We start from the raw sequence: 10,988 nt of genomic DNA on the forward strand, positions 1-10,988 counted from the left end.
GAGCTTAAGGTATTATTTGAGAATGTTCTTGATGTATTGTCACTTCTATCTCTCTTGTCTCTTCTTCTCTGAGCAATAAATCATTGAATTTATATCTCACTAAACCTTTTGAAAAAAATATAGCCGTTATTGCATTTAATGCACCCCTACAAAGCTGTAGAATTTAGAGGAACAAACATTCCACCATCACGAACAGTCGTTCTTGACACCAACATACACTTTTTCTTTGACTTTGAGGTCTTGGAATTGTCATTCTCTTTATTAACAATGATGTTTCCCTATCATGAACGGGCGTTCTACCATTGTGAACAGTCGTTCAACTTTGATTCTTCAGAGTCCAGAATTTCCAGAAGCATGAACGACTTCGTGGAACAATATCGTTCCTTTAAGGAACGATCTTCAATAAGTTCTGGGACGAGCGTTCGTCATGGTCGTTTGAGTTTGACACTTGTATTCCAAAACTTGATTTGAGCTCACAACTTCTAACCCTAAATCTTGACTTTGACTAGAACGGGTATTCCACCACGTGGAATGGGCATTTATTCTCTAATCACAAACTTGAGTCAAAATTCTAAAAGCTTGAACAACAATTGGAATGGTGTCGTTTATTATGGAATGGGCTTGATGGATAGTCATTCATTCTAGTCGTTCTTTCTCTAGATTTGTGCTTTAGCCTTTTACTTGAGTCTTCATATATGCTTGGAACGAGTGTGCGATTTGGTCGTTCGGTTTGGAAAGACTTGAACATCTTTAGCACAAACTTGGTAGAGCCATGAACAAGCATGAGGAACGATGTCATTCCATTTTGAATGGCTTTTGGGAATGTTATCAAGGGAGGAACAGGCATTATACTGGATTGAACATGCATTCGATTGAATTGAACGGGCATTCCTTTTAGAAGAAATTTGCATTTATGTCTAGGTTATGACATAAGTCATATCTTTGCATTTTTGTTAGAGTCCAGCCAGTTTTTTGATTAGTTTTGGCACATCAAAACACATGAGGGCTCAACAAATTTTATTCCTTAGTCTAGTTAACCTAAATTCAAATTCCTCCACTGCTCTAACAACCTTGTGAAGTATAAATTTTATCATTTGAAACTAAAGCTTTGTTGCTTTTGTCATTACCATTTGCTTCTTCCTTGGTAATACTATCCTCAAGAACTATGTTGTTACCAATATCTCCCAAGTCTTCCTCAAGTGCATCATCATTATCCTTATCACCATCCTCATCAATTTTAGGCATTTCCTCAAACCAATCCCATTCTTAATGATCCCAACTACCATCAAATACCTCGTCATCAAAATGTTTTCTCACCAACTGGTGTAGGGTTTATTTAAAGGGGTGTTTCTATTTTGTTATTTTTAGGAGTGGCTTGGTTATATTCATGAGTGATATTTGGGTGGTCGTTTTATGCCCTATTTGTTTTTAGGGTGTTTTGGAGGTTCTCTTGTTAGATAAGATTTTCAGGTTGATTCTCAAATGGATCATTCATGTCAATTTGGTGGTCATGCTTTAGGGTTCAATGTAAAAACTCAACCACATCACTTTGTGGTTTTTTGGGATATCAAGTAAGGCTAAGGTTGGCTCAACAACATCTACTAGTGAAAACTTAACATAAAAATGTACATCCTATTCATCTTCTTTATCAAACACCACAAACACTAAACCCAAATTTTCATCATCTTTCACTTAGGACATCTTATTTGACTAGGGAATTGACATTGACAATTAGCATCTCTCACCAGACTATAAATTATTACTAGTAGCCATTCTCAAAGCTTCATTTTGCAATGAAATGACACTAATCTCATCATACCTCTTAACACCTAAGTTATACCTATTGCCAAGCACATACACCCATACAATGAAAGGCATCATTTTGTCTTGTTAACAAACAAACAAGAGCCAATACAACAAATATGAACATGACACCATCTAATATAGAGCAACATAAGCAACAATCATTCAACAAACTCATACAAGCATACACTAGCATACAACCTACATGAGTGAGCAATAACAATTAACCTATAAAGTATCAACGATTAACAATGACAACATTGAAAACGATTTACATTCATTACAAGAAAACTGGCATTCTGCAACCAATTTTTTAGCAACTAAACAGAATTAGTTGCAGAAAGGCTATATTTACCAACAAAATTGACATTAGTCAAGCAAAGAGGATTAAAATTTTGGGGCCCACATGTTCCAACTTTTGGCATCTAAAGTTAATTTTCTACAACTATTTTGTTAGTCACAGAACAAGCTGCTTTAGTGACTAATAAATTTAGTTGCAATTTTTAGCGGGTGATTTTTCCCTCCAAAATTTGATAATTTGCATCTAAAATATTATATTTTGCATCTACATTTTTTGTTACAAAAAATAATTTTTTGCAACTACCCCTTAGTAGCTAAATTAATTGCGAATAATTAGGGATTTATTAGTAACTATTATGATTAGTTACAGAAAAATGAAATTACCAAAATATCCCATATTTGGATAGTAATTACAAGGGCCCCAAAGTATTTTTAGCAACAAATGTTTGTGTTCATATTAATAATAGTTGCAAAAAATTATATACAGCAACTAAATTCGATTTAGTTGCCAATTTAAGTTGAAAAATTCAAATTCCCCCAAATTATTTGTTCCCGCCAGACTAAATTATAGGCAATTAACACTAATTCTTTACTGACTAAATGTTTAGTTACAAATTGACTTATTTGCAAAATATAATTATATTTCAAATTTAAACAACTAATTAGAACCCTTACTTTTTTAAGTTAATTACAGAAAACCCTAACCTATATGAAGCAAGCATTTTTGTCAATTTCATATCTCTTCTTCACGCATCTTCATTGGAAGCCCTAGCTTTTTCCCCAAATTTCATATCTCTTCTCCATGCATCTTCATCTTAATCGCTATTGCCCGAATTTCCGAAATGCAGAACCTGACGTCATCTCTTCTCCACACATCTTCATCTTTCAATTGATCTTCTTGGCTTCCTTCATTCATCCAATACAAGGCAGTCCCGAACCTCCCGTAAGTACAAATTTTGATTCTTTAGTTCTCTCACATGGTAACATTGAATCTGATTTAAAATTTTGAGAAGCTGATGTATTTTCATGTATTGACATTGCATTGATTTGAAATACTTGATTTTTGTTTGATAACTTGTGAATTGGTGCCATTATTATACGTGTCCTTTCTTTGTTCACTTAGAGGTGTTATTGGCATGTTAAGCTTATCAATACATTGTTGCATATTTAAACTTGGACTATTGAGTAATGAGATACCTTTAGCTAACTCTGTTATGAAAATGTATGTTAAATTTGGTTGACTTGATGAAGCGCGTTTGGTCTTTAATGGAATGGGAGAAAATTCCATTATTTCATGGGCAATAATTATTGGTGGGTTTTTGAATGTTGGGAAAGTTGGTGAAGCATTTGGTGTGTTCAACCAAATGAGAAGAACTATTCTAAAACCAGACTTAATAGTGTTTCTGAAACTCATTTCGGGTTGTTCACAAGAAGGGAATTTGTTGTTAGCTTCGTTGGTTCATTCTCTTGTACTGAAATGTGGATGCAAGGATGAAGATCCCATTGACAATTTGCTGGTTAGCATATATATAAGATGTGGTGACCTTGAGTGATGAGAATGCAAAATGTCATATTTACCCCCTTAATGTCTAGTATTTTATACTTATTTGTTGCCTAAATGTACTCATTATTATTCTATTTTGATTTAGGATGCAAATGGAGGCGTTAAATGCAAAACAAAACTAATTAGGTGAATTCGGATAGTTTTGACATTGCTTCGTAATCTAGGCATAACTCTCTCATCCTAGCTCCGATTGAGATGATTCAAAATGCTATGGAACTAGAAGAAAGAGATCTACAAATTTCATGTTTTGAGTTTGGAGAGAAACTCGCTGCAACAAGGTTTTAATTGGGCTTGAAGTTGACACACCTACACTGCTAACGTTCTGGAACATTCTGCCTTATCATGCAATTCAAATATGCAGTTTATTATTGGAAGTTTTGAAGATCTGGTGCATGAAAGTTACAGCTGAAACACCAATTTCCCAGTTATATTATGGCTTTATTTTATTTTTAATTAATCAGATTTGGATAAATATTATTTTAGGATAAAGCTTAGAATATTTTTAGGAGATTGAGTAGAATTCAAAGACTTGAATCGGATATTTTTAAGAGGGGAGAGAGATCAGACTGAGAAAGGACTACACACCTCTTTTTTCCCTTTTCTTCAACTTTTCCTTTGAATTTTCATGATGCCCATGAGCGGCTAAATTTTCATAACTTGGTCAAAGGAAACGGAGGCCTCAGAATCAATAAAACTGTGAGATCTAATCTGTTTTTAGTGTTCAATATATGCTTTGAGTATTGGATGTTCTTCTATGCTTATTTTCATGATTGTCTCATTTAATTACTAGGAGGCCTACTAGTTTATTATTTGTTGCAATCTATCGCTAAGTTAGATATCAAATCCGTAATTGTTTGATCCCTCTAACTTGTGAGTAATTAAGGTTTAAGAATTTGCTGCATCAGGAATTATTAAATCTTAAGAAGAACATTCAACTAAATTAAATAAAACAACATGTGTTTGTATTGTTCAACTTAATCGATTTCTCTAGCCCTTAAGGCTGCTACTAGATTAAACCTTTAGCGCTTGTCTAGGGTTGTTTAGTAGTAAGATTAATTAGATCTCTTCTTTCCTAATTAACTACAACTAAGGAGAGATAGGAAAATAGTTCCAATGGTGAATACTCAAAGTAGCAATTGATATATACTTGCATCGATGATCAGTTGTAAAATTGTGATGGTGGATGTTGACTTAGACCAAAGTTTATTATTTTGATTGATTTCGATAATTTAACTTGAATTGTTTTTCCTGAAAGTGTTTCCGTTTAACTCAAACCACCCCCCCCCCCCCCCCTCCATTTTCCAGCCTTGTTCAGATAACATAAAACTCGGCTAGACACTCTCCGTGGGAACGATCCTTACTCACAACACTACATGTGTTTTTAGGTTTTAATTTTGGTTGCTTGTGACAGCACACCAGGTTTTAATTTTGAAAATCTGGTGTGCTGTCGCAGGCAACCAAAATTAAAACCTAAAAACACATGTAGTAGTGTGAGTAAGGATCGTTCCCACAGAGAGTATCTAGTCGAGTTTTATGTTACCTGAACAAGGCTGGAAGGCGAGTTGGGGGGGGGGGGGGGGGTGTTTGAGTAAAACAGAAACACTTTTAGGAAAAACAATTCAAGTTAAATTATTGAAATCAATCAAAATAACAACCTTGGTCTAAGTCCAACTCCACCATTGGAATTTTACACACTGATCATCGATGCAAATATATCAATTGCTACTTTGAGTATTTACCGTTGGAACTATTTTCCTATCTCTCCTTAGTTGTAGTTATTAGGAAACAAGCGATCTAATTAATCTTACTACTAAACAATCCTAGACAAGCGCTAAAGGTTTAATCTAGTAGTACCTTAAAGGCTAGAGAAATCGATGAAGTTGAACAGCACAAACACAAGTGGTTGTATTTAATTTAGTTAAATGTTCTTCTTAAGATTTAATAATTCCTGACGCAACATTCTTAAATCTTAATGACTCACAAGTTAGAAGATCAAACATTACGGATTTGATATCCAACTTAGTATAGATTACAACAAATAATAAACTAGTAGGCCTCCTAGTAATTAAATAACAATCATGAAAATAGGCATAGAAGAACCCAATACTCAAACATAATTGAACACTAAAAAAAATAGATTAGATCTCACAGTTTTATTGATTTCGAGGCCTCTGTTTCCTTCAACCAAGTCATAAAAGTTTTGCCGCTCATGCCATAATCAAAACTCAAAGAGAAAAATTGCAGAAAAGAGGAAAGAGAGGCCTGTGTCTGTTCCTCCAATCTGATCTCTCTCCCCCTCTTAAAATATCCAATTCAAGTCTTTGAATTCTACTCAATCTCCTAAAATATTCTAAGCTTTATCCTAAAATAACATTTATCCAAATCTGATTAATTAAAAATAAAATAAAGTCATAATATAACTAGGAAATTGGTGTTTCCTGCTATAACTTTCGTGGACCAGATCTTCAAAACTTTCAATAATAAACTGCATTTTTGAATTGCATGATAAGGCAGAATGTTCCAGAACGTTAGCAGTACAATGTGTCAAATTCAAGCCCATTAAAACCTTGATGCAGCGAGTACTCTCCAAACTCAAAACATGAAATTGTAATCTCTTTCTTCTAGTCCATAGCATTTTGAATCATCTCAATCGGAGCTAGGATAGAAGTTATGCCCAATATTACGAACAATGTCGAAACTGTCCGAATTCACCTAATTAGTTTCGTTTTGCATTTAACGCCTCCATTTGCATCCTAAATCAAATAGAATAATAATGAGTATTTGGCAACAAATAAGTATAAAAAACTAACATTAAGGGGTAAATATGACATTTTGCATTCTCATTATTGGTCTTCGCAAAGAGCATTTGATATGGTACAGGAAGAAATTGTGTTCTTGTGGACATCCATGATTGGAGGATGTCTCAGTTGGGTTATCCTGTGGGGCATTGAATCATCTTAAAAGGTTGTTGAAGACATCCGTTAGACCCAATGAAGCAATCATGGCTACAATACTTTCAGCTTGTGCTGATTTAGGATCACTTGCCATGGGAAAGGAGATTGAAGAGTACATTTTGGTAAACGAGCTAGAGTCTAGTAGGCAAGTTCTGACCTCTTTGATACATATGTTCTCCAAATGTGGGAGCATAAACAAGGCAGAAGAAGTGTTTGAGAGGGTGTCAGATAAAGACTTGGCTATTTGGGGTGCTATGATAAATGGCTATGCCATTCATGGGATGGGAGATGAGGCTTTTAGTCTCTTTCATAAGATGCAACAAGTAGAAGGTATAAAGCCAGATTATGTGGTTTACACAAGCTTATTATCGGTGTGCAACCATTCCGGATTGGTAGAAGATGGATTAAGGTATTTTCGAAGTATGCAGAATGAGTATGGAATAGAACCCAGCATACAGCATTATGTATGCTTGGTAGATCTTCTTGGCACACCTGATTAGTTTGATTTGGCTTTGAAAACAATCCAAGAGATGCCTGTCCAAGTACAAGCTCAAGTATGGGCTCCATTACTTAATGCATGCAGGAAACATAGCAACATTGAGCTGGGAAAACTTGCAGCTAGAAAGTTGATAAATTTAAGCCCTCTAAGTACCGACAATTATGTTTTAATGGCAAATTTGTATACATCCGTGGGCAAGTGGAAAGAGGCATAAACAATTAGTAAAAGAAGCTGGTTGGAGCCAGGTTGAGATGGATTTTGGTAATAGTGTAATAGTGTACTGATTATTATTGATTCGGTATTTCTGCTTTGCTTTCATTCATATTACTGATTATTACTCAACAGTCCAAGTGTACAGAGGTGAGTTTAGACCCCTTTTTTTTCAAGTATTTTATTTCTGTTATTGATTCGATATCTCTGCTTTGCTTTCATTCATTTAAATAGCTTCTCTTTCTCTATATTCTTTTTTTCAAGCTTGAGCATCTTGTTGATGATTCTTTTTTTATGCTACAAAGATACCAAAGTAGATGAAATAGTCATATTCTAAACCACGTTATCTATTTTTCAACATATAAAGGTAAAAAAGAATTGAAAGATTCAAAATATTCTTGTCTTACTTTTTGGTTATTAAAGGTTCCTTTTTATTTTTCTTTTCCTTGTTAGAACGCTGAAATTTTTCTGTTTGATGGGTTTTAATTCTCTTTGATGGTTTCTGTTTATGTAATTGTGTTCTTAATTGAAATTCGAGTTGATAAGCTGTCAAAAGGTACCGTGTCAATTTATTTATGCGATGTATATTATTAGGCTTATTTATCAAGAGACTTTACAGATTCAATTCTAAAATTTAAAAACTGAAAATGAAACTGAATCAATAGTTACTAACAACAAACTCTCATAAAGCAATGAAAGAATGAAAAAACCAATTTGGCTTTGCACATTGGCCACACAATTCAGTATCTTTTCTCTTATGTTGATGTTTGCATATTCCGAAGATGGCTCCTGGTACAAGAAGGACCCTAGCTAGACGTGCAAAGGTTGTTCGAATGAATCAGAGTGCTGAACTGACTCCTGAAATTACTGCAAACACTGGTAAAGTTATGATATTGGTTAACATAAGCATACTGAAATATATACTTGGATTTTAGATATTGTCTCCAATGTTTGTTTAAAATTTAAGAATTCAATTTACTTTACCAACATGTAAATAGTCTTTGTGATAACATATTATTTACTAATGATGCATTATTTTGATTTTGTAGGCAAGATTGTGGCAAAGAACGTGAGAGGGAAGACTAGAGGAGTTGGATGTGAAAGACTCATACAAACAGCGAAGTCGAAGTTGCATGTAGACTTTCAAAAAGAAGATGTAGTACCTACTGGAGTAAATGCATCAAAGTTGAGTACTGAGGTAGGAATAGTTGCGAGGAACTATGCCCCCATTAGAGTGCTTACTTGGAAGAAAGTTTCATACGATGTGGAAAAACAAATGATTGCTCGTATCACGGTAATGTCTTTCATATCGTTATCCATATTGTCATACTTCCTTATGTAAATAATATATAATACCCATATAAGTTTAATGCATATACATTATTGCTGAATTTAGACCAAGTTTGACATTGATGCCACAGAGCCCATGTACTCAAATGTATGAAGCACAAACTGTGTAAGAGATTTAACAGATTTTGGAATGCCCTACACAAGAAATTCAAAGCATATGCTACTAAGGAGGAAGCACTACATAATAGACCTGAAGAAATTAAAAATCCTGATGATTGGATATATCTTTGTGACCTTTTCTTCTAATGAAAAGTTTCAGGTAAGGTCAACATGGCTTTTAATGTTATTATATATGTATTGTATTTTAATATTAAATTTTGTGGTGTTAGGCACGGTCAAAAACTTATTCTGAGAACCGGTCGAAGATGATGTGTAACCACTGCGGTGGTTCCAAGAACTTTATTCGACACAAAAAGGAAAAGGTATTTAATATTATTTACCTATACAAATATACAACTTTGTTTTCCTGTTTACTAATTTTATTTCAATTTATGGTCAATGATCATATGAACTGTTAAGGCAAACCAACTTGGGGAATCTGTCGGTCCTATACAATTATTTCATGATACTCGTTGGAGCGCCGAGAAAGGGTGGGTTAATAAACAAGCAAGAGAGCTATATGTAAGTTGATCATCTTTCAATTATTGGTCCTATACAATTCTTTCATAACTTATTGATTATGCATTGAATTTATGGTAGGAAAAAATGATAGAGCTGCAAGATGAAACACAAGCAGGGGAAAGTGAAAAAACAGAAGCAAAAATATGTGAGGAAGTTTTGGGTAAAGCTTTCGAATTTAACCAAAATTTTGCATTTTCACACACTGAGCATCATGATACTGCAGCAGAAGCAGAGTTAAGGTGCATAGTGCAACAACAAGAAAATAAGATTAAACAATTGGAAGAGCAACTCGTCTTAGTTGATCAACAAAAACAGAAAATAAAAAGCCTTGAACAACAACAATTTGTCCTGTTGGAGATGATGAAGCAGCTAACTATAGCCCTTGAGCTACAACAATCTGATAAAGCTCCAACTTGACAGCCATCGCCATCTCCAACTGTTAAAGACTCGTCCTCATCAGCTACAGCTATTTCAAAAACCTTAACTGGTGACACTTGAGATGCTCTAGATATTGATGGTTAGTTTTTTGTTGTATGGGCAATAGATATTTTGACATGGGGGTAGGACCATCTTTTTAGGATTGTTTGCATATATCTGTTAGATGGTGTACATGAGATGGGCATTTTTTTGTTAGTTATGCAAAGATAGATAGCTAGTGATGAAAATGTGGGTGTATACTTTTTTTTTGGTTATGCACACTTGATAGTGCATTTTGGATTTTTATAGCTCATAATGCATAAAAATCCATATATGGACTATATATATATATNATGAAAATGAAGATGAATAATTTAATAAAAAAATTATTTAATTGTTTATTTGTGAAGCGTGAATGTGTGAAATGTGAATATTATATTTATGTTAAAAATTAAAATTAACTATTAATTTATTATTTTTTAAAATTAATTAAATTTTTAGAAACTTACTAATCAACCCCTAAAAAATACTAAAAACCCCCTATAAAATTTCGTTTTGCCCCCAAAATATAAAAAAAATTGAGGGGAGAAAATAAAATTTTCCAAACCCCATGGGACCGGTCCTGGGTCTATGGGACCAGTCTCAACCAGGCCTAAGGCCTGGTCTGGGTCCTGGTTTTTCTCATGGGCCTGGGACTGGTCCTAGGCCCATGAGAGACTGGTCCCATTTAGGACCAGTCCCAAACGGGCCCAGGCTTGGGCCCGCAAGGGATCGGTCCCTTGCCCAGGTCTACTTGCATTGACTTTCATTAACTAGCTTGCACGAGGTTTAACGCTATGAGCTTTTTCAATAACTTTCGAAAATCGTTGTGTCGCTTGATACTTAGGTATCCAAGCATATAAATTTAAGCTTATATATATACAAATTAAATCAATAGTTTTAAGAAAAATAATAAATAAAATTGTTTCTATGATTTTTTCAAATCAATTCTCAAACTAAAGGAGAGAATAAGAAACACGATATATCTAACTTTAGATTATTTTCAAAAATAGATTTATTTTAATTGAATTTAAAAAAGAAGTCATAGATTATGAAAATAAAATAAAAGAGTAGAATAGAATATAGAAAGAGAGAGACAGTTAGAAGGGAGAAGTGAGAGAGATATGTATGTGAAAGCGATATCTTCTCTTAATATCAACCAACCAGCGTTGTTTCCAGCTGTCTTCACGTCCTCTCAATTATTTTCATTATTTAATTCCCATAAAATCAG

At 34.0% G+C, this 10,988-nt stretch overlaps 1 pseudogene; it reads left to right on the forward strand.

Annotated features, from left to right (window-relative positions):
* Positions 1–3,239: 3,239 nt before the first annotated feature.
* On the forward strand, positions 3,240–7,334 carry LOC116125803 (annotated as a pseudogene).
* Positions 7,335–10,988: the final 3,654 nt, after the last annotated feature.

Source organism: Pistacia vera, unplaced genomic scaffold (genome assembly GCF_008641045.1).
Source record: "Pistacia vera cultivar Batoury unplaced genomic scaffold, PisVer_v2 Contig171, whole genome shotgun sequence".
NCBI lineage: Eukaryota > Viridiplantae > Streptophyta > Magnoliopsida > Sapindales > Anacardiaceae > Pistacia > Pistacia vera.